The 22,287-nt window shown below is 47.4% G+C and overlaps 1 protein-coding gene and 1 long non-coding RNA gene across 13 annotated transcripts in view; one reads left to right on the forward strand and one right to left on the reverse strand.

The window, feature by feature from the left end:
* PTPRF (protein tyrosine phosphatase receptor type F) overlaps positions 1-9,140 on the reverse strand; it is a 396,065-nt gene extending 386,925 nt beyond the window's left edge. For all 12 annotated transcript variants that reach the window (XM_087731153.1, XM_087731164.1, XM_087731163.1 and 9 more), the window contains exon 1: positions 8,991-9,140. The gene's annotated coding sequence lies outside the window, so the exon portion shown is untranslated. The remainder of the gene's footprint in view (positions 1-8,990) is intronic.
* A 1,064-nt stretch (positions 9,141-10,204) lies between these two features.
* On the forward strand, positions 10,205-12,328 carry LOC148052123 (uncharacterized). Its single transcript, XR_015698687.1, has 3 exons — positions 10,205-10,561; positions 10,648-10,766; positions 12,215-12,328. It is a non-coding gene; the product is annotated as an uncharacterized LOC148052123 (long non-coding RNA).
* The last annotated feature ends 9,959 nt before the right edge of the window (positions 12,329-22,287 follow it).

Here is a 22,287-nt window from a genome sequence, read left to right on the forward strand (position 1 = left end):
AGACGATGTTTAAGAGCATCAAAAATTCACTGGTCTTCGAAGCATAACTCTTCAAAGTTTAATAAGGAAAAAAAAATACATCTCTAATTCAAACTCACATTTACAAATGCTTTCCAGCAACACAGCTGCTGTAAAATGTATTCTTTAACACTGTACAATTCATGGTGCCTGCCCTGAACACCTAATGATCTAAGCACACAAAATACAATTCACGATTTCTACTGTATTAAAGACTTTTTTCATCACTGCAGTCAAGTTGCTGATCCCAGTAATTCTGTGCAAGTTATTTTAAGACAAACATTTGCCCATGATGGTTTTGGCCAGTGAAGAAGCCTTTCATCACTCTTCAGAAAAAAAAAGTCCTTAAAAGATGGCCAGCTTTCTGACACCAGGGCGGGGAATCACTAAAAGAGCACGACAGCCTGCTGCCACGTATAACAGCACACTTTATTATTATTATGTTCTTTACAAAGAAAAAGCTTCAGGTAAGAAACGTAGTAGGAGCCAAGCACAATTATCGGAAGCAACAGTTTGCTCCTATAGAGCTGCTGAAGTTTTATCACTAAGGCACAGGCGTTACACCTCTGTGCGTTTCTCCTGCGCACAGGTGAGAGGCGTCCCTTGCCATCACAGCCTCAGCTGCAGACCCAGATAGCCAGGGAAGTCAGAAGCAAAGAAAGAAAAACAAAGTGCAGTGCTCGCTGTCAGGAGATCGGCATCTCTGTGCAAAGGACAATACCTGCCCACTCAAACACAGGGGCAGTGAGAGCCCACACTGGCTTCAGTCTCATCCAAAAATCCAGCTTCAAATAACAGAAAGCTATGCTTTGCATCAACCCAAAAAAAAGCAGCTAAAATCATGGCCATGCTACAGGCTTCCATGAGCTCTCCCTGTCTTGACCTGCCTGAAGAAGTAGGATCCAACACCTACTGACCTGTGCCAAAATGAACCCGCTGCAATGGGACAGACCTCAGGAAATCAGGTTAACGGAAGGGCTGTCCTAAAATACCTTTTTTTTTTTTTTTGAGCCAAAAGACCTCAAACAGGTACTCTGCCTTAACACTATACCCAAAGCAAAAAGGGTGGTTTTACAGACTTGAAAGATGTAGCAGAATCCAGAGAAAAGTCAGACCAACAAGAGCCGCAACCCTGTTAGCAGCAGACTTCCATTTCACAAGTATATTGAAGGAGACAAACTTTCTTCCAAAAGTTTATAATTCTACCTTCATGTCAAGAGGCAGAATTAAGGCAGTAACTCTACCATCTGCTGAAACACTTGTCTCCCTAGGTGTAATTCTTCAAATCTGCACTTTATTAATTGGAAGCTACCCATGAACAAGGCTATAGTGAGGAGACAGTCAATATCTAAAATTCACGTTCAACAATGCACGCTTCCTCCTCAGGTGAACTACAAGTTTACGAGTATGTTTTTTTACCGCATAATAACACAGAGATTAGATTACAGGAGACCATAAAGGAATTTTGGTGGTGCCCAAGAACAGTCTCAACAAAACCAATGAGAATATATCTTACAAAATTATTTCTACGCCTTCTAGTTCATAGGTTTAAGAGGCTAATTTTCATTGTTTATGGTAATTATGTTTCATCACATAAGTTATGAAATATATATTATAACATAAATTGGGTGGAAGTGTCGATCTGCTGGAGGGTAGGAAGGCCCTACAGAGGGACCTGGACAGGCTGGATCAATGGGCCAAGGCCAATTGTATGAGGTTCAACAAGACTCAGTGCCAGGTCCTGCACTTGGGTCACAACACCCCCATACAACACTACAGGCTTCAGGAAGAGCGGCTGGAAAGCTGCCTGGCGTAAAAGGACCTGGGGGTGTTGGTCAACAGCCAGCTGAGTATCAGCCAGCAATGTGCCCAAGTGGCCAAGAAGGCCAACGGCATCCTGGCTTCTATCAGAAATAGCGTGGCCAGCAGGACCAGGGAAGCAACCATCCCCCTGTACGTGGCACTGGTGAGGCCACACCTCGAATCCTGCGTTCAGCTTTGGGCCCCTCACTACAAGAAGGACACGGAGGTGCTGGAGCGTGTCCAAAGAAGGGCAACGAAGCTGGTGAAGGGTCTAGAGCACAAGTCTTACAAGGACCAGCTGAGGGAGCTGGGGTTGTTTAGTTTGGAGAAAAGGAGGCTCAAGGGAAACCTTATTGCTCTCTACAGCTACCTGAAAGGAGGTTGTAGCGAGGTGGGGGTCGGTCCCTTCTCCCTAGTAACAAGTGATAGGACGAGAGGAAACGGCCTCAAGCTTTGCCAGGGGAGGTTTAGGTTGGATATTAGGAAAAACTTCTTCACCAAAAGGGTTGTCAAGCATTGGAACAGGCTGCCCAGGGAAGCGGTTGAGTCTCCATCCCTAGAGATGTTTAAAACATGGGTAGATGTGGTGTTTAGGGACATGGTTTAGCGGTGGACTTGGTAGTGCTAGGTTAACAGTTGGACTCTATGATCTTAAAGGTCTTTTCCAACCTAAAAGATTCTATGATTCTATATTTCACTGAACTTTGACATGGAAAATGTATTATTGGATTTTGCGTGCATCTTCTAATCAATTCGTGTAATCTTGCAAATTCTGTATTACAAGTAGTTAAAATACAATGTACGGTACGTTCATAAACTACAGGGTTTTCCTTAAGATAAAGGAATTATTATTGATTCTGCAACAACTAAACAAATGTTACTTAAGATATAAACAAACATAACTCCTTTGTATTTGACGAAAACAGTACATTACAAAAAGGCAACAACTCCATCCAAAAACGAGGTCACCATTTTCTCCTTTCCCCCCCCCATCTCATGTCTTCCAGGTACATAACACCTCAACACATTCTTAACACACAGCGTCCAAAAGGATCCTCTTTACCACTTCTATGGTTCTCCTTCAAGATGAAAGATCAGAAGCACAGTATCTGCCAGGTTAAAATATATATATTTTTAAATATATACCCTAAAATCCAAACATTAGACTAGCCTTTTTCATACTTCTCAGATCTAATTTACCTTCCCAGTTAACGATCCTATAAAAATACATCTAGGTTGGTGCAGAAAACTTAACGTTGATACAACAATTACCAAAACTCCTCCAGAAAAAGAGCCACACAATCATCCCTCTTCCATCCCTACTTACAAAACCCTCTAGCAAACAGTGTTTTGGAAAAGCCATTATAAGACCTAATTTTGGGAGGAAATCTAGCTGAAGAATCAAGTACCATCCCATGAATAACTTCCTGCTCCTGAAGAGCGAAGAGATATTACAAAGCTCAAGTGCCCGGCTGCCTTCAGCAGCGAGGATGACACATGAGAGAAGAATCCATACACTGGAGGGATAAAAAAGCAACCGCGCTATGTGGATCTCATAAAATGGAACAGATGTTATCCTTTGTATACACACATGCAATTCAGTGTCAAACACTACACCTGCAGGAAAAAAAAAAAAAAAGAAAATAAGGGGAAGCCAGTAGATAATTCCTCGCCACGGTCAAGCACATGCATGTTTTATTTGGTTTCAAGAGATGACGGGATTTCCAGCACTGCTTTTGAAAGAGTGATGCCACATGCCCAGCCTTCACATTTTTTCTCTGTTCAATTTCATCTGACAACTCCGAACTATAAACTTCTTGTGCCAACCTAAATAATTCCTCTCCTTCTCAGTAAGGCTGGAAGAACGTACTTACCCACTTGCCAGCTGCAGCTGAAGTTTTGTGCCAAGAAATAAATGTCTTTTGGGCAGGTTGTAAACTGGAAGCTTCTGTGCCTGCTGAAGGACAGGAATAAGAGTGGGACCACCCTATCCCTTCCCAGATTAATGATATTGCTGTATTTCTGTATTTCAGCTACACAGTGGATTGCACTTAATGAAAACATCCAAACAGAGCTACTTCCTTTGAGTACTGAGCCCAGGTATCAGGAGATGCTTTTGTCAATTTTGCTCTCAACCAGGCTTTTTATATACTTTGCTTCCATCCTCTGCCTCAAAAATCCTAACTTCTCTCTGTATTTTTGATCTTTAGAAAAGTTCTCAGATAGAGTCCTTGAAGGAGCAAGACCTGTTTCATCCTTTCTTCCAGTAAGGCACAGGCGTATATACACTGTGTGCACACTGACATTAAATAGGAAGTGCTCCAGCTTCCCTTCCTTAGACTCTCTTCACAGCCCGAGGAGACTTCGACCCTCCTACAGACACTAAAAACGCTTGCAGGCACTGGTCACTACAGCTCTCCTGAACAACGCAAAGCAAAGGCCAAGGACGTGCACTACGTGTCCCCCACAGACAAGAAAGACAATGAGTAACAGAGAGGAGAGGGATAGGCTTTGTGGCAGAATGGATTACGGCTAAATTAGAAATTAAAAGACAAGGTTGTGAAGAGTTTAAAGTCTTCCACCCAGGGTTGAGTGGATACTGGGTTCCTTAGCTTTGCAGGCTAGGCTTCCCCATGGGTGTTTTGCCAGGCACCCCAGCATCCACAGGCATACAGGTGAGACACACAACGTAACAGCACAAGACCCCGATACCTCCACTCCACCGTCTTCCCTCTCCTCCTCCCAGCTCACACCGGCTTCCCAGCTCCAGGATGTCTCCGCCTGTTTACACATCCTGGGTTTTTGCAGGGGGCTCTCCAAAGCTCTATGAAGCTTCTCATAATAAATCACAGTCACAAAGTCACAGGCACGAATAAAACCTGTGTTGTTGCAGTGGAAAGCAGTCTTTTCCTCTTTAACCTACAATCATTGGCCCCTTTCCCATGCTGAACATCATCCTGTTATCGTTTTGGCAGTGACCTGAATTTTATATTCACAAAAACATTGCCAAAATTCTGAAATGCCAGTCAGAAACTCAACTAATACAAATACGTAAAGATAAATATGTATACTGCTAAAAAACAAGTACCCTCTCCTATAGAAAACAGAAATAGAACAAATGTTAGTAAACGCACATAAACAAATCATGACGAGGTACATTAAAAGAAACAAATGTCTCGAGACATGCATCAGTACCATGGACTTGGTTTTCAATATACAGAGTAGTTACGTCTCTATCATCTTCACAAATAGAGCCAAGCAGTGCTTGTTCCCTTTGCTCATTAAAGCTCTACAACTGGTGCCTCCTGTATGCCCACATGTACCATTTCATTAAGCTCACTTGACATTAGATGAAGAAAGAGTACAAGAAAATTGCATATTCCCCGCCTAAAGTAAACTTGTCATTTAAACCTTGTGTATAGATAGAATTTGATATAGCACTGGTGCAGTGAGTCATTCGTCAGCTTTAGAGTTTGTACGACAGTATTCTTACATATGTTTTGCAATACTTTCCAGTTAGCTACCACCCCATGTAATTATAACTTTTTACTGGAAAGGAAGCATACATTTTGGATTTGAACTGCACTACGATCTGTAGAAACAAAGCTTACTTTTACGGCCAGATTTTGAGCAGAAGTAAATCCACGTAAAGAGCCCTCACAAACTGTATGAAAGGTGAAAGTCAAGGCATTGCTTTTAAAGGAGAGTAAGCAATGATGGTGAGCATCACAAACATTTCTCAATGAATTCTTCCAAACATAAACATAAGCAACTCACGTGTCAGATTTCTTCCAAAGCTGTTTCTAAGCTACATAAGTTAAAACTGCATTCATTCAAAACACTATATAAAACATCCAGTAGCTATTACGAGCGCTTTACTTGAAAATAATAGGTGATTTTACATCCTTCTGTACTGGGGTGATATAACACATTAAAAATTTTCCCTACTGTCTTACCTTCACCTTTCATTTTTAAGTTGCGTAACAGACCTGAGTAATTTAACTCTCAACCCTGGCTTCTAAGAGGCACTGAAAAAACCCCACCGAAACAGAAAGGTTTGTCCTGGTTAATACTACTAACAAGATCAGCTCACACTCTCACCTAGTGGTATTCAGCTCACTCCAGTGCTTTATGGGGGAGCTTACAACTCTTCAAAAGGCGCAAGTCCCAACTTTAATGTGCACACAGCCGCATGTTGACTGCTTCGGTAGACCTCTTCAGCCAGCTTTTTCAAGCTGGTTATTATTATTATCAACCCTTTCCACTATCTAAATTCAAATCAAATGCATCTACTGAATTGTAGATCCCCTGCTATCTGATAAAAAGCTGGAGAGAAAAAGTACCCTTTGCACAATTAAAGTTAGCTGGTTAAGATGCAAGAACAGGCAGCAACAACTGTGGTTTTTTTCCTCCAAATTGCATATACTATGACCTACAAGAAACATTTTCTGCTTAAAAGTAATACTTAAATGGAGATCTATGGCTGAACGTTATCACAAGGATTGCACTTACTTGACAGTCTGCTATTAGCCAACTCCATTATCGCTATTTGCAGTTTTTAAATGTACAGATTCAGAAGTAACTGTACAAAGCCTCCATTACAAGTGGATTTATGGAAAGCCACAGCAATAATCATCCTCATTAAGCATATCTTCCCACAGCCTTGCATTATGTGGACACAAAGAGGAAAACATTTCTTCTCCGTTACCCACAAGCTTAGATCCTTCTCCTTATAATCACAAGCTTTGACTGTCTTCTCTGCTTTTGCCAATGACAGTTATCTCACACTCCTAAAAGCAGGACTTAGTTTAAAACAAAAAATAAAGAAAATTAAAAATACCTACATACCTCCCAAATGCAGACACAATGTAGGATGGCTTCTACTTTGATTTTCCAGAAACTGACATTTTTACTGGCAACATGCATGAGAATAAAATGTTATCTGTGGCTTCTACTATTTTGCTAACAGCCCCAACCAGTATTTGTCCAAGATGTATTTATGGACACGCACATGCAAAGAAAAGGGCAGATGGTAGTATTTGTAACTAAGCCGAATTATAAAAAAATTCCTGAGCTGAAGTGATACATTAACTGTTTGGCCATAAGCTGTTTTAACCCCTTCACGCGTATGGTCATGCTGCATCCTATTTCAACGACCAGGACGCATGCCAGTGACGTAGGCTAAGGAACTCGCATGTTAAGATGGTGGGTTAAAGGCAGAAACTGAGAAGTTAAATAATCCAACACTGTCACCCACCACACATCCAGATCACAAACCGGCCGTTTCGCCATGCAAATTTTACTTCTTGCTTACAAAGTTCAGACTGCTGATCGTGCGCTTCAGCGTACGGATATCTATTACTCCTATGTCCTCAGCCCCACAGCAAACCACCACGGCAGAAATAATAAAATCAGGATTAAAGTACACTTGCTCCCTCCATAAAACTGTTCTCGTGAGCCATGCGTTTCCTGCATTACCGCAAGAAGTGCAATGGACTTTATTTAAAAAGCTGTTTTCGAAGCCACACTGGCAGGCTTGGAACAATCACCCCGTAACCAGACACGCAGAGAAGTCATCTGCAGCACAGGACCTTAGTAATCTCAAATTAAATTTGTCATTTCTCTAACATTTACCTTGAAAAACGAACGAAGGTGGTTATACGCGCGGCATAAGGAAACTCTGTTTGCTCACCGTCCCTGCTCAAGTTAGCCGCCTTCAGAGATCTCTAAACCAGCAAATATTCAATGTAACTTACATTTGAAGCTTTGATTATCCGGTCATCTTCAGACTAAATCACTTTTTATAGCTCAATTCTACACTTGACAAGAGAACATTTTATTTGATACTGACAATACAGCTTCATTTGGTTACATCGGAGATAAACACAAAACTCCAAAACGCTTTAAAACACCTGCCCCAGTCAGTCTCCTGGAAACAGAGCACATCTTTTCCACACAAGACGTCTGCGGGAACAGATCTTTGTCTTAACAGCGCGGAAATACTTTCTTTCATTAAATTTAATTTACGCCAGGTATTTGAACTGCTTGAAGTTGCGTCTTAGAACAGCTTCTGGGTGCCGAAGCCCCCGGGAAGGCAAACACACCCGTTTGCAGCATTCGCCTTCAGCCTCGGCTTCCGCTCGCCGCCGGCTGCCGGCGCCCACCCCAGCGCCCCTCCGCGCCAGCCCGGCACCCCGGGCGTCCCGCGGGGGAGAACCGCCCGCCCCCCCGGGCACCCCCGGGGCTCCCCAGCAGGCGGGCGGCCCAACAGGTTGCGGGAGCGGCTGCGGGGCAGGAGCGGGCCCCGGGGAGGCTGCAGCCGCGCTCGCCCAGGAGAACGGGCGGGGGAGAAGGGGGTGACCACCCCCCCGACCCCCCAACCCGCCCCGGTTTTGGGAGCTGGCAGCCGGGGCGCAGCGGCGGAGCTCCCGGCCCGCTCCCGCCGGGGGCCCTTTGTTCTCGCCACCCAAGACGCCGCCGCCCGGCAGCCCCGCGCTCTCCCAGGCGGCGGCTCGCCCCACTGACGCGGGGGGGGGGGGGAGAAGACGCGATCTTGCCGCCCCCCGCCGCCCGGCCCGCGCCCCGCTGCAGCGCCCTCCCTCCTCCCGCCGCGGCACGGCCAGCGCCAGCCGCCGGGAAACGCTTCGGGCCGTCGCCGATCGCCCCGCGCCTCCCCGCACGGCGGAGGCACCGCGCCCGGGACGCCCCGCGGCGCTCGGCGCTGCGCCCCGCGGGACACGGACACCCGCGCCCCCCCCCCCACCCGCCGCCGCCGGAGGACCGCCCGCCGGGGCTGCCCCGAGCGCCGCAGCCCGCCGGGAAGGTCACGCCGCGGCGGCGAGCCCCGCGCCCCCGCCGCGTCCCCGGCAGCGCGGCGCAGCGCCGGCAGGTGCCTGGCTGCTCCTCGCCGACCCGGGGAGGCCCCGCGGGGCGCAACCGGCGGCCTCTGGGCAACCGGGTGCCGGCCCCGGCGGGCGGGGGGGGGGCCGGTACCGCGCGGCGGGGCACCCGGGGCGGCGGCGGGGCCGAGGCGGGCGGCGGGGCCGGCGCTCGGGGGCGCCGATCCGCGGGGCTCAACAGGCGGCGGAGTTTGGCGGCTCCCCGGGAGACGATCCCGCCGCGCCGGGAGCGGGGCTGAGAGGGAAGGCGCCGCGAACCGAGCCACTCACCGGGGCTCCGGGGCTCCGCCGCCCGCATGCTGCCTCCGGGCGCCGCGCCAGAACCCGCTCCGCTCCCCGCCGACCGCCCGGCGGCTCCGCTCCGCTCCCTCAGCCTCAGCCTCGACCGCCGCCGCCGCGCGGGACCGCGCTCCGCGCGCGCCGCCGCCAGCCCGCCCCCGCCGGGGCCGCGCGCCGCGCCCGCCCCGCCGCCAGCCCAGCCCAGCCCAGCCCAGCCCGCCCCGCCGCCGCCGCCGCGCCGCCACCTGCCGCCCGCGGGCTCACCTGGGCTGGGCTGGGCCCCGGCTGCCGCGCTCGGCCCCGCGGCGAGGCACCGGCGCTGCTCCCGGCCGAGCCCCGCTCCGCTCCGCCGCGGCCTGCGCTGCCGCCCGCCCCGCTCGCCGAGTCGGCCCGCAGCCGGCGGGCAGGGCCCGCCCCGGCCAGGTGTGGGCGGGGGCGGGCGGGGGGCGGCCCGGCGGGGCGGGGGAGGGCGCGGCCGCGGCCCGGGGCGGGCGCTGGCGCGGCGCCGCCGCCGGAAGGACCCGGCCCGGCAGCCGGGGGGCCCCGCGCCGCCCGCCGCCGCCCGCGGGAGAGGGCCGGGGCCCCGCCGTGCCTCGGAGGGGCGCCCCTTGCCCGCGCCCGGTGCCTCCGCTCGTAAGCCCGGCCGGCCGTGCCGGCCGGGGGTCGGTCAGACCCGAGGTGGAAGCGGTGGGTGCGAGCAGCGCCCGTCGGGAGGCAGACCGGAGCCCTCCCCACCCACCCGCGGCGTCTCCCCGTCTGCGGCGGCGGCGGGGGAGCGCCGCGCCGAGACCTGTTGCGGTTTCTGATCGGTTTGCCCGCGTCGTGGCTGTCGGGAGTTGTTTCGGCCCATGCAGTCGGCGAGCGCGACGCTGCTTCAGCTGCCTCGTTGCTCCCGCCCTTTCGTCTTCCCCGTCCAGTCCCTGAACCAAGAAGCGAAACTGGGGGGGATAATCTGCGGCCTTTTCAGGTGGTGGAAGGGCTTGGTCGGTCTGTCAGCCGCACCGACGGCGTTGGTGCTCTTTGGCTGGTTGCCCAACCCTTCCTAGGCGCTGGGGTTGCGTCAGCACGGGCGGCATCACCGCGCTCGGCGGTTTCGCCCCACTGCCGTTCTCCGCGAGCTGTGCTGGGGTCGCTCCGGCATGTCCCACCCCAGGTTAATTCTTTTCCCCTCTGTGGTCTCCAGGATTTCTCCTCGTGCGTGGTAACTGTGTTCCTTTGAGGATCCTTTGCCATTGTCCTCTCATCTCTGTTCGGCCAAGGTGGTGGTAAGAAAGAGCCAAATAGTTTGCAGATGTTCTTCCTCTGCCCCAGCGTGGTTGCCTCAAGCACTCTGAGGAGCTCTGGGCTTTGCATTCCTGAATGCGATGCCCGGTCCCTCGCGTGTCTCTTGCCTCTGCCCTAAACTGAGCACCTGAAGCCAGTCTTGCACCCCTGCCACACGGCAGGCAGCTGTGGCACTGAAAGCCTTTGATTCTGGGGATATTTTCCTTCCTACTCAATATCCAAATGTTGCTGCAAAACAGCCCTTCTGTGCATTACGCAGTGAGGCCACGGAGCTTAGAGTAAGTGGTGCTGGCCGAGTGCCACACAGCACTGCCAAAGTGCCCATGGGCTCCACTCTCTGTGTTAAAATTTGGATCTGCTTCAGGATGCTCCGGAGCGCAAGACCACGGGGAGGCCGGGAGATCCCTGCTCCAGAGCAGGGATTGACGGAGCCGCCAGAGCTGTTCCTCCGGCGCATGCAGCAGCCATGTTGGCAAGTCTAAGGTGGGTCACGTCAATCCGACCCCTGTTCATTTTATGTGGAAGCGAAAGGTTTTTGAAGTTTGCCTGAAAAATGGAAGATTTGTGGCTTAATGCTCTTTTGCTAATCTTGTCAAATGCTTAAGAACTTTTGAGTTCTTAACCCAACACTGAGATGTTGGGCCAGTCTACGGGACAGATTTTTAAGATACTTTTAGACACCTAAAGGTGCAGGTTACTAAATACCTTCACAAATGTGGATTCGTGTGACTGACACAGAGCTGCCTCATAAACTTTTGGTGCCCTGGAGCTTCTAGCCAAGACTTGCAGGTAAATGATTGTCCCATGGGTGTAAGCCATTAATCACCTGAATCACGAAACAAAGTTTTCACATACAGCTACCACCCAAAACTCTGTATTATTCCCCCATGCACTCTATGCCTTCATGACGTAAAAACTTGGGAGGCTATGAATAGTGTGAGCTCAATAGGCACTGGTGCCTTGTGCGTTGCTGAATACAAGGTGGCCGGTTTGTCACCCCTTTACCTGTCTGAGGACTCTGTAGTCATGGGGCACTGTTCCTCAAAGCAAAGGCAGCCACCTCAGCAGTTTGCTTAGTACAGGATACACTGGCATGTTGTCACCAGAGCTGTATTCTGGAAGGAGGTGTACAAGAGTCCTAAAGCCCTGAGTTTGATCCGCCAGTTTATATATAGCACCCTCTTGTTTCATCTCAGTAGCTTGCATGGCTCCAGCCTGCCCAGCCGTTCCATGCAGTAAGCTTTTCGGAAGGCAAAGTCTTCGTCTGTGTTTGCAGCACCTGGCTTGGAGGTCACTGCTCCTGGTAGCTCTTACTTCCCTTTGATCCAGCTCTTCAGAGCAAACGTACACACCCATATTCTTGTCATGTTTGCCACTTGATAGCCAGCTAGCGTATAGATACTGTGGGATGGGTTTTGTTTGCCTTTAACATAATAAATTGGTATAAAATCAAAAGACCGGGATTCTGAATTTTTTAAGACTTGTCAGAACAACTTCCCTTCTCATTTCATGTGTTGCTAAACTTGCTAAATGCTCTGGATTGAATCTGTAAGCTGCAGAGCCTGTTGGAAGCTTGTCCTTTCTCCAACTGATTTTTTTTTTTTGAGGGAGTATTCTTGCTGATGACTTTTTCTCACCTGATTTAATAGAAATTGTCAATTGTATTGTCAGGTCTCCTGGTCTGAATCACAAGTGCCTAGTGCAATGCTCAACTTGGTGCTCATGTAAGATAATACATCTCCATCTGTAGATCTGCTTGACAGCACAGCTTGAGGACCATATGGCCATGACTCTGACTGCCCACCATTTTTTCAATATTACCCCCAAGACTCTTTCATTTCCTTTGTAAGACAGCATTATTAGAATACTCTGTTTTGCTCCAAATAATAATAAAAAAACAATCCGTGTTGCCCATTTCTGTTCTTCTCCAGTTGAAGGAACTGCAGCCTTGGAGAGAGAGCCCTGATGCTTCCTCATCCGCAGCGCTAGGTTGTCTGGACTGGGGAATCTTTAAGCTGAGGATAACATCTTACCCTTAATTTTGCTTTGCTACAGCTTGTACTTGATTGAAAAAATAAAAGCTGGTGTTGTAATAAAAGCGCAGTCACAATGCTAAAGTGGTATTTACTTCTGTTTCCTGGCCAAGGCCCATAACTTTTCTGTTCCTTGGGTACCTTTCTATAAAGTAGGTAAAAGTGTCTTTCCCTTTATGCATCATTCATCTCGGCTGCCTGAACAGATTTGGTCAGGATACGTGCTCTCTCTTACTGTGGCTTTGCATAGTGCTTAGCACAGTGAAGCTCCCCTCTTGATTGATGCCTTAGAGGTCCTACAAAGTACATAAACATGATTAATAATTCTCATAGTTCATTTACCTCCTTCTCCTCATAGTAAACTAGAAAGGTAAGTTCACTGGGAAAAAAAAAAACAACAAACAAAGCAAAAAAAAGCACCACCCAACAATTTGTTCCTGGTATGTAAATATATTTTGGGCGTTATTAAATGGGAAAAGTTTTCTGCTCCTGACTGAATAAAATTTGATAGAGGAAGGCCCTGGGAATGCTGGTCACCGAGACTGAAATTGAAATGACCTCCTGCTTCTGCTAAGGGCCAAAATCTGGCGTACTAATGGCAGCTATCCCATGGAAGACTCTTCCCAAAACGCAATCACTTGTTCAGAAAAGCAGACTTACAGATGAGTAATTATCCTTTGCAGCATGGTCTCCATGTGTTCAAGCCCCAGAGATTACAGCTCACTGTCCTTTTCTAACCCTAAATGAATGGTAATGGAAAGACTAAAATGCATCATGTACATGTAAGTTAAAGCAAACGATACACAAAATACAGTGAGCTTGCTGCTGGAGTGGTCTCGGCTCCCCTCTGTGTTTCCTGCCAGAGTTTGCCTCTCCTGCATTTCTTGTCAGGTCCCTGAGAAACTGTGTTTTTCTGGCTTTCATTGCAGTGACATCTGTGCTCAGCCAGTCCAAGAGTTGCTCTGGTGGTCTTCAGCTCCGATCCTTTACAGTTTAGCAGACCACAGGCTTTCAGGCTGCAAAATACAAGCTGTTGAAGAGATGTAGAGGAGCACTAATCACACTAGCATTTGAGCACTTCCTAAGCTGATGTATTTATCCTCACAGGTAGGAAATTACTACTGTCCCCCTTTTAGAGATGAAAACCAGATGCACGCAGAAGCTAATTGACTTAGCTAATGTCGCACAGGAGCCGGTGGCAGAGTAGCAAAATGAGATCAGCCGCCGGCCCGAGTGCCATGTGCCAGAGGCCAGGTCGGCTCAAACGGTTTTGAAAGCCCGGTCGGTGCCCACGGGCTTTTATAGCCCTGTGGAAATGCAAAGCATGAGCTTTCAGAGCACGGCAACCCGGGGCGGAAATTTCAAAGCACAAGCTTTCAGATCATTCCAGCCTAGGAAGGAAGGGATGGATTTGCACTCAGATCCACGTCAGGCAGCAGCAGCAGCAATACCAGCCTGGCCCAAGTTTGCAAAGTAACCAGGCTTCTGTACTTGCTCTGGGGAAGAAGCATTTTTTTTTTCCTGCCAACTGTTGAGAAGTGATTCCTGATATTGGATCAAAGCTCTCGGTTGATTTCAGCCTTGTCAGAAAATCCGTCTGGGGGCTGAGAGCTCCCCTTCTCGCTTTCACACCAGTGAAAGCAGGAGCTTCTGGAAACAAAATTTCAGCCCAATCCTTCTTTTTTTTTTCATATTAATTTTTAGTCCTGTTTCCTTTCATATTTAGTTTTCAGAACATGTTGAAAGCATTTTAAAAGAAGCCATGAAACAGTTAAGAAAATACTGAAGACTATGTTCAGAGACCTTGAAAGCAATTCTGTTTTAAAACTTCAGGTTGTGTTTTAAGTAGGAGATGAGGAATGCCACTAACACAGCTCATGTGTACAAGAGTGGGTTTTGATTAAATGCTTGTCCTTATAAGCATTGAGATGGGAAAGGGAGTGGCATTGCCTTATCCTTGCAGCAAATTTATAGACCTTGTTAGTGAGGTTAAACTTTTGTGCTGACTAAACTTTTCCACACCCTCTTTCTGCAATAAAAATCCACCTCAAATTTTCAGCTCGCAACCAAGTAGCAGATGAAGTAATGCCAAATGTTTCACATTAAAGCAAAGCAGGTAACCCAAAATACCCTTCCCCAGCACCAAAAAAGATTCTGCCCAAACGGCTGCTCCTCCCTCAGAGAACTCCACCTCTTACCAGCTTTTAATATTTGGTAAGACTGCAATGCTAGTGCTTTTCTTTGACGGTATCATCGACTTCAGCTCTGACTTCAGCATGGGTTCTGCCCTCGGTTCTGCGCGCAGCAGCACCCTCTGACAACAGCCACCTAAGATAAAAAGGCAATTCAGAGCAGAGACAGTAAATGTAACTGGGAGAAGGATCATCCGGACCGCGGCTCTGCTGCAACACATGACAGGCAAACAGGACAAATATATTGGACTGACGTTTATATACCCAACGGCACTGACACAACTGCTGTTTATTTTCTTTTTAACTTAGAAAATCGGATCTGAAATTTTCAAGGTGCAATAAATGGGGAGTCCTATATTCTTACCTCAGTGTTTGAGAGCTGTATTCCTGAAAAGGTGATGGGAATAAAGTATTGCCCTCACATCAGATAATCTCAGCCTTTTGTGTGCGAATGGCAAGAGTGGCCTCAGAAGGATCACAGGAGCCCTCAGGCACAGCAGGGTTACTGTAGCTCTGCTCTGCAGCTGAGGTCTGCAAAGAAATCAGGCAGAAGAACTGGGGCACTCCGGTCTTCTACAGGAATGGCACAGAGGAGGGGTTTGGGGCCTGCCCAGCTATGTATGTGAAAGCTGGGATCTCCTGGTTGAGGTATGACAGGCACCAGAGCCGGCCTGGAGTGCGACAGGCAGCTGTGAACTTGGCAGAAGTAGAATTTCATGGCTGAATTGTACTTATTCCTCTTACAGCCCACAGTGAATTTTCTCAGTGTGAAGCTCGGCATCCGAGCTCTGCGCAGAGACCAGGTTGCAGTGGCGGGTCCATGTGAACAGCACGGGTATGCCACGGTGCTGGGGAAGGTGGCAGCGCTGTAAAGCGTGACTGTGCTGTGATGAACACCCGCGGTGGTGGGTATGAGCCTGGAGCAGCGGTCCTCCTCCGGTTGGTGGGACTAATCCTCGCAGCGCTCACAGGGCAGGATTCGCACCCGGGAAGAAGCCAGAATGAGGGATATATGATGCTTAATCTCATCATCTTGAACAGGACTTTAAATGCTTCCCAGAATTTTGCTACCCTATTGCGGGATGTGCATGTATTATAGAAGTAAACTGAAGCAATCCCTTAGTGATTTTCTTTAACTCATTCCTTCTGCCACCACCACCACCCCCCCCAAAAAAAAAAAAACAACAGCAGGAACCAGCTGTCTCGACAGGTCATTTAAAACTGCTTTTGTGAAAATAGATTTGTATTTTATGGCTTAATATTTTAGAGGCTGATGACTGGTTAAACTTCTTTCAGCACCAGCACCTCTTGCTTTGGGCTCCAGCCTTCAAATAAGTCACCGGTTGTCATGATTTACTGTGTATAGTATGGGACAAGTGCAAGATTTTGACAAGAAAAGATATTTGGGTGTTATCTGAGGAGACATGGGGAAAGTCACTTAGCTCAGTGTTTATATAGAATGGCTTTCTTGTTTCAGAGGTCACCTCTGTTGGCATAACAGGTGCAGGCTTCAGGCATCAGCTGCAAGGGCTGTTCCGTGCATCAAGGAGGTTATAGGTTTTCCTATTAAAGATGCTCAGAATTTCAGGGAATAAATTTTATTTAAATTTAACTAACCTTTCCATCATGATTCTAGCAGAAAGGTGCAGCCCGTCAGCATAACAATTGCTTTCGTGGTGATAATACCAGTCTCTTTTCTAAACGCTGTTCCCATTAAGATGTTCAGAGCAACGTATGTGGAAACCTGCTCCTGAAAGATGTGTCCCAACTTTGAAGATGAGTGTCTGCCAGTTTAAGTAAAAGCAATAAAGTGGGTGAGGAACAGGCTATAAAGACGGCAGAGACTTTGTTCAATTTCGGGAATAAAGGGTTTCTGCAGTGCTGTTCAAAGTGTGGGAGAGTTGGCTCCAATAGTCACTCTGCAAATATTATAGAGTGGTGTTTGTGTTTGTTTTTAAAAGCACCTTGAGATGGCATTTCTCCAAAACTGAAGGGTTAGGCATGTTCAGCAAATGAAATGGGTGGGCTGGGCATTCCTGGCTGTCTCTTGCCTGCACCACGGGCCCTACGGAGAGCTGCAAGGCTTCCTCCTCAGCCTTCCTCTAAACCAAGCCTCGCCTGCCTTTTCCCTTCTGCTGGCTCTTGTCCCAGCAGCTCTCTGGGCTTGTCTATGTCTTTCTCCTCTCTCCACCCCTGTTCCCTGCTGCACACACATACGTATGCACGCATGTACATACATACAGAGGCACACACACACACAAAGCCCACAAAGCACTCTCCAGCTGAGCACTTGCAGGGCTGAGTCGCTGCCCTGTGGACTGGCCATCTTCTCCATATCTCCAAGCTCTCCTTGCTCCAAGTCAAACTTCAAAACAGAGGTACTGAACTCACCCTCACTTTTATTTCTCTACCCCAGATTTTCCCACCTGCAAGTCTTTTTAACAGCTTTAGCACATCACTTGCCAAATCTTCTTTATATAAATTCTTGGCCTGGGCTCATGGCTGTAGTATCTGAGCACCTTTCAGTCATGCATGAAGTGATGTGACTCATGTCAGGCTTGGGTGATTTGTTCTCTCTCCCCATTCTCTCCCAAGAAGGAGGGCTGTGCCTGCTGTGCTGGAGTCTTTGTTTTGTTTGGGTAAAGTTTCAGTTTGTGAGATTTTCCTGTGACCGAGAGGCTGGAGGTGTCACCGACAATCTTCATTCTTTCATCCCTTCAGTGTTCTCTGCTGACATGTTGAAGATTTTCACAATTTTTATGTTATCTCTGCACTACATTCCTCTGATACCAAGAATATTCGGTGTTGTCATTTAATGACTAAAACCATCCAGCAGTATTCTGTCTTCTGTTTTTGGGTTCAAGTCAGCCTTTCACTATGAGAGGTCAAGCTGGGAACGTGCTGAGAACAGAGCAGTCCACACATGTCTCATCACTTTTTACACTTTCCTCTGCATCAAATGCTGCTGGTCATGGCAGGACATGGGGCTACACAGATGGCTGGGCTGAACAGTTCTGTGTTCCTGTTTCCCCAAAATCTTTGTTGATGCTGTTCAAAGTACCCCCCCAAAATTCACAAAACCAATAAAATTATAATCCTATATATTTTTTTTCTACTTTTCATTCCATGGGATATCAGCAGGAAGCTAGCTTCTTGAAGGTGGGGTTTTTTTTCTCTCATTTATACTCTGTATTTTTAATTACAGTAAGAACTCCACTGTAGAAAAGACATTGAAAGAAAATAGTGTGATCATCAGACTCATATTTGGTTTAAATCATGGACTCAGTTTCTGCTCACCCTATCCTCCAGCCGGTTCTGAGTGGAAAAGAAAAGAAACAACTGAGTTCAGGAGGAGAGGTGTAATAAAACAAGTCATTTAATAAGGAGAGATGTAATAAAACAGAAAAAGCTGGTGCTGCCACCAAAAGAAGCATCCACATCACCTTATTCCTACCTGATACCACATTTTCCATTGCATTAACAGAAGCGGCTGCAGCGTGAATCAAATCAGGAGACAGTTCTGGATTAAAACTGATCTGGTAAAAAAAAGGCAAGTTTTAATCTCGGTTCATTTTCCCTTGCAGCCTTGCACAGGCTGGCACCAGCACAAGGTGAAGGTGTGCAAGGGCTGGGCTGAAGAGCCGTGGCAGTGGGAAGGCAGGACTGCGTTCCACAGCTGGGCTCCTTTATGCTTTTGCTGTTGGACAACTGACATTTCTTTCTGCAGCAGTGATAGTTTATGCTGGCCTAAATTATATGTAAAATTACAGCCTAATGTAAAGGGTATTGCTCTGCACCTACTTTGAATTTAAAAGGTTTCCTCAGGTTAAAACATATATCAGTGCTTCCAGCCGTAGGACAGAAAGTGCTGCATGCTTTGGTTGCTACGTTCTGCGCTGGCTGTGTAAAGCAGCTGTAAATTCAGGTACCTGTTTTGCATTACCGTTGGGGCATGGCACAGCATAGCCAGCACTGGGGTGAATCGGGGATATACTTCATCTTTTTAGACGTTGCATCAGAGAGAGAAAAGGAGAGAGAACCTCGGTGCTGGAGAGCGATTCATCTCCACCCTTCGGTTTTCCCATCTCTGAGCTGGGAGGCAGCCCCTCACGGTAGCAACAGTGGCAATCCCCCCATCCCAACCCTGGCAACAAACACCCTCTTTTCCTCCTGTTTCCTATCCCTGTCTCTGTCCCAATTCCCCAGCAGGATGCAGAGCCTGAGCCTTCCCCTCTGCAGCAGGCTGAAGGCACCGACAGACGGTGGAGGGGAACAGGAGGGAGAAGGGAGCTACCTGATGGTGAGCATGGAGGCTGTAGGGAAAAAGGGGACACCTACAGCACTTGGGAGAGGCTGGGCTGCAGTAAGGTCCCTTACCCAAGGGACATGAGCTGATGATGGAGAAGAAAATAGAAGATCACAGGGATACAGAAGTTGGCAGCTCTGCCCCCAGAAACCTCCCTCCAGGTGGCTGCATTATGCCTCCATCCCCCGCATCCCACTGCCCGCTCCAGCCTCCCGCTCCAGTGGGGAGTTTCCCTAAGCCCAGCTGCCCTCTCCCAGCCATCCTCTGTCCCACCTGTGAGCCTGCTCAGCCTGCTGGCAACGCTGCCGCCTTCGGCAGGCTCTGGTTTGGGGCAATCTATCATATCCCTTTGGAATCTCTTTATTGCTGTTAAAAATGGGCATCTTAATTTCCAGTCTGAATTTGTCCAGTTTCATCTTTATTAGCTTTTATTATGCTGCTCTAATCTGCTAGAGAGCCCTTTAATATTGAAAGGCTGGAGACAGCCAGAATCCTTGCAAGAGCTGGGTTCTTGTTCCAGGAACTGCAGCATATGCTCCTTGCAGAAAAGCTTTCCATTTTTTCAGCGGTCCTTCTATAAAAACATCCAAATGCAAGCGTATATCTGAATACCACTTTTTTTCTAAGGGGCATAGTCGTGCTGCTGAAACTTGAGTGTCTGCCTAGAACTTTCTCCAGGTGCAGGGATTTTAGCAGAGGTTTCCGTATTGTCCAAGCTAGGCAAACAGGGGTTGGAGGTCAAACCTCAGCTCTGAAGCTGGGAGGTAGATGTCCAGGCTGGGAGTAGATGTCTAAAACATCAATTCGTTAGTGAGGAGTTCAGACGATGCCGCAGAGTGCATGGGCAGTGCTGCGGTGTGTCCCCACGCTGTCCCTTCCCACGTGTCCCCGTGGGACCTTGCCAGGCGAGGAAGGCTTTGAGGAAAGGCAAGCCACAGAGGTGATGTCCCTCAGAGTCTTCTTGGGGTGCCTCCTCATCCACCTCATGACTCGCATCTGATTTATGTTTCCCTAGTGCATGACCAGGCTTGCTGTGAGACTCCGTATGAAAATGCTATAAAGTAAAGAAGAGTTTTTACTGCATCGGCTTAAAGACTGCATCAGTCTTTCAAATGGCATTTAGTATTGCCACTTTGACTCTATAGATACAGCTTTGTCACGCTGCCATCATAAACTTCAACTTACAGCTTTGACCACGAGGCTGCGCTTGGCAATGACAGCCCAGGCAAGAGGGACGGAATCCTTTCCCAAGCTGAAGATACATAACCCCTCGGAAAATAATTTGTATGTGGAAAAAGCACACATTAGTAGGATTTGTTGTTTGTATAAGCCGAGAACAGTTTTAATTAAACAATAAATCTAAGAAGCAATTAGGCAAAAAGGGGTTGAGGCAGAATTGGTATTTTGAGAGAAAGCTGAGATATTGCAGTTTGAAAATCAGCTGGGCTGCATGTTCAGCAAGTATCTGCTACAGCACCTGTGGAAAAGCCACAGTGTGGTGTTGCATAAATAGATGCCTATCAGGCGAGAAGCTCCATGGGTAGATATGTAATTATACAACTTTAAAAAAAAGCATAATATTTATACTGCAGTCTGGATTGGCTTCAATCATGTGCATAATAAATTTATTTGAAAACATCCTAATTATGTGTTTACCTGACAGAAGGAGCCATTACAATCACCTTGGCACGTAAACCCATTTTATAAATCTGCCTGCTTTTGCCTTTACCCAAGAGACCTACACCAACTGCACATTTATGATTATTTATATAAATCTGTGAAATTCATAAAAAATAGTATTCTTAAAGGATATCATCAAAACATTCTGGACTTCTTTTTATCTTCGGTCTAGATTGTTGGGTTTTTTTCTTGTAGCTTTTCTGAGCAGGGACGTTGCATTTTATATGCAGGGAAAAAAATGCATTCTTAACACTCTGGAAATAATAACAAACTCCTTGAAAGATTTAAATTAGTTTGTTCCCTGAATTAAATGTCCCATCTGCTTCCCTTCCCTCCCCAAGCCTCTTCTTGCCACCCCCTGGTGCGCGTGCACATGGGTTTGTTATTTTTTTTTTTTTGGAGTTGCTTCTGAATTCCAGCAAATGCACAGCTATTTCAGCCTGCTGGGGTTGTTCCATGAAAATCAGGTTTGTGCTGGGCATTGAGCACGGGCATCGTACCTCCTGGCCCCGGGAAGGGCCAGGCGGCACCCGCTGCCTTTGCACACACAGGCTGCTGGGGGGTTGCTGGGGGCCTCGCCCGGGCAGCCGGCGGTGCTGTAACAGGGTCGCCTGTGGCTGCTGGAGTTAGAGAAACACCGGGAGCGGAGGGTTGTGTGTTTGGTTTAAACTAAGAGCATTGCAGCATTTGGGAAGCAGGCAAACATACATTAAGAATCCTAACAAGTTTGCAAACAGTCGTAAGGGGGAAGGGAAATGAGTCTGGGGCTCTGCGACCTTGGCAATGTCTTTCTAAGTAATGCGGTTGTCTAATGTACTCACAAAGCTAAAGTAAGTTCTCATTTAAGGCTGACTCCATCCGATACTCACAGGGTTCTCGGCCTCTGTCTCTGTCTCTCCCTCACACTCCCTCTCTCTTTTTTCCCTCTTTTCAGAGAGCATACTCCAGTCATATTAAAGAATGGCCTGGCAACGTTAACTACGCATCATCTTCCCCCTCTGTAGAGATTAAATGGAACACGTAAATATTTTCAAACATGATGTTTTGTTGAATCTTTTTCTGTAACCCATCCTAATCATTAGCTTTCAGACATTTATAATGAAAATGTATTCATTTATATTTACCCTTCCTTTTGGGAAATATCTTATTTTAAAATTAATAAAACAAAAGGGGATACATGGTTCTCCTTGCTGATTGCATGTCCTGCCAGCCTGATTACACAATCTGTTATAATTACGCTGAGCTCTGCAGACCTTTGGGGAGCCATGTTATACAGTAGAATGACTGCTAATTGCTAGGGGTAAAACCTTGGGCCCGTTGAAGTCAATAGCAAAATTTCTACTAATTTCATAGAGAGTATTTCTGAGACCATCTTCAAAATGATGAACATCAATATGATTTAACGTACTAACTTAACTGAAACGAAAACCAAATCTATCATTAATATTATATAGAGGCTAATAAGCTAAATTTCTTGAATACTTAAGTTACCTGAAATTTTAAAATCTTTAGGTCATCAGTATTAGGGAAAACAGAACTTCTTAATTTAAACTGACTGAGCTATTTCCTTCTAATACAATTTGTTATGCTTCTGCAAGATTTACGATGGAAAGCTGTATGACATGTCTGTGTTTTTTTTATGCCCAGGCAAAATGCAAAATGGCAGGACAGATTTGCTGAAAGCCTTAAAAATGTCATCTGAGCTAGGATTCGAGATCCAGCAGAATTTGGGTAAAGCAATTATGAGCAACTTAAAAGGGGTGACTGAGATGTAAGATGTATTTCAGTCATAA

The sequence above is a fragment of the Nipponia nippon genome, unplaced genomic scaffold (genome assembly GCF_047370975.1).
Source record: "Nipponia nippon isolate SJK-2023a ecotype South Korea unplaced genomic scaffold, ASM4737097v1 scaffold_5, whole genome shotgun sequence".
NCBI classification, from domain to species: Eukaryota; Metazoa; Chordata; class Aves; order Pelecaniformes; family Threskiornithidae; genus Nipponia; species Nipponia nippon.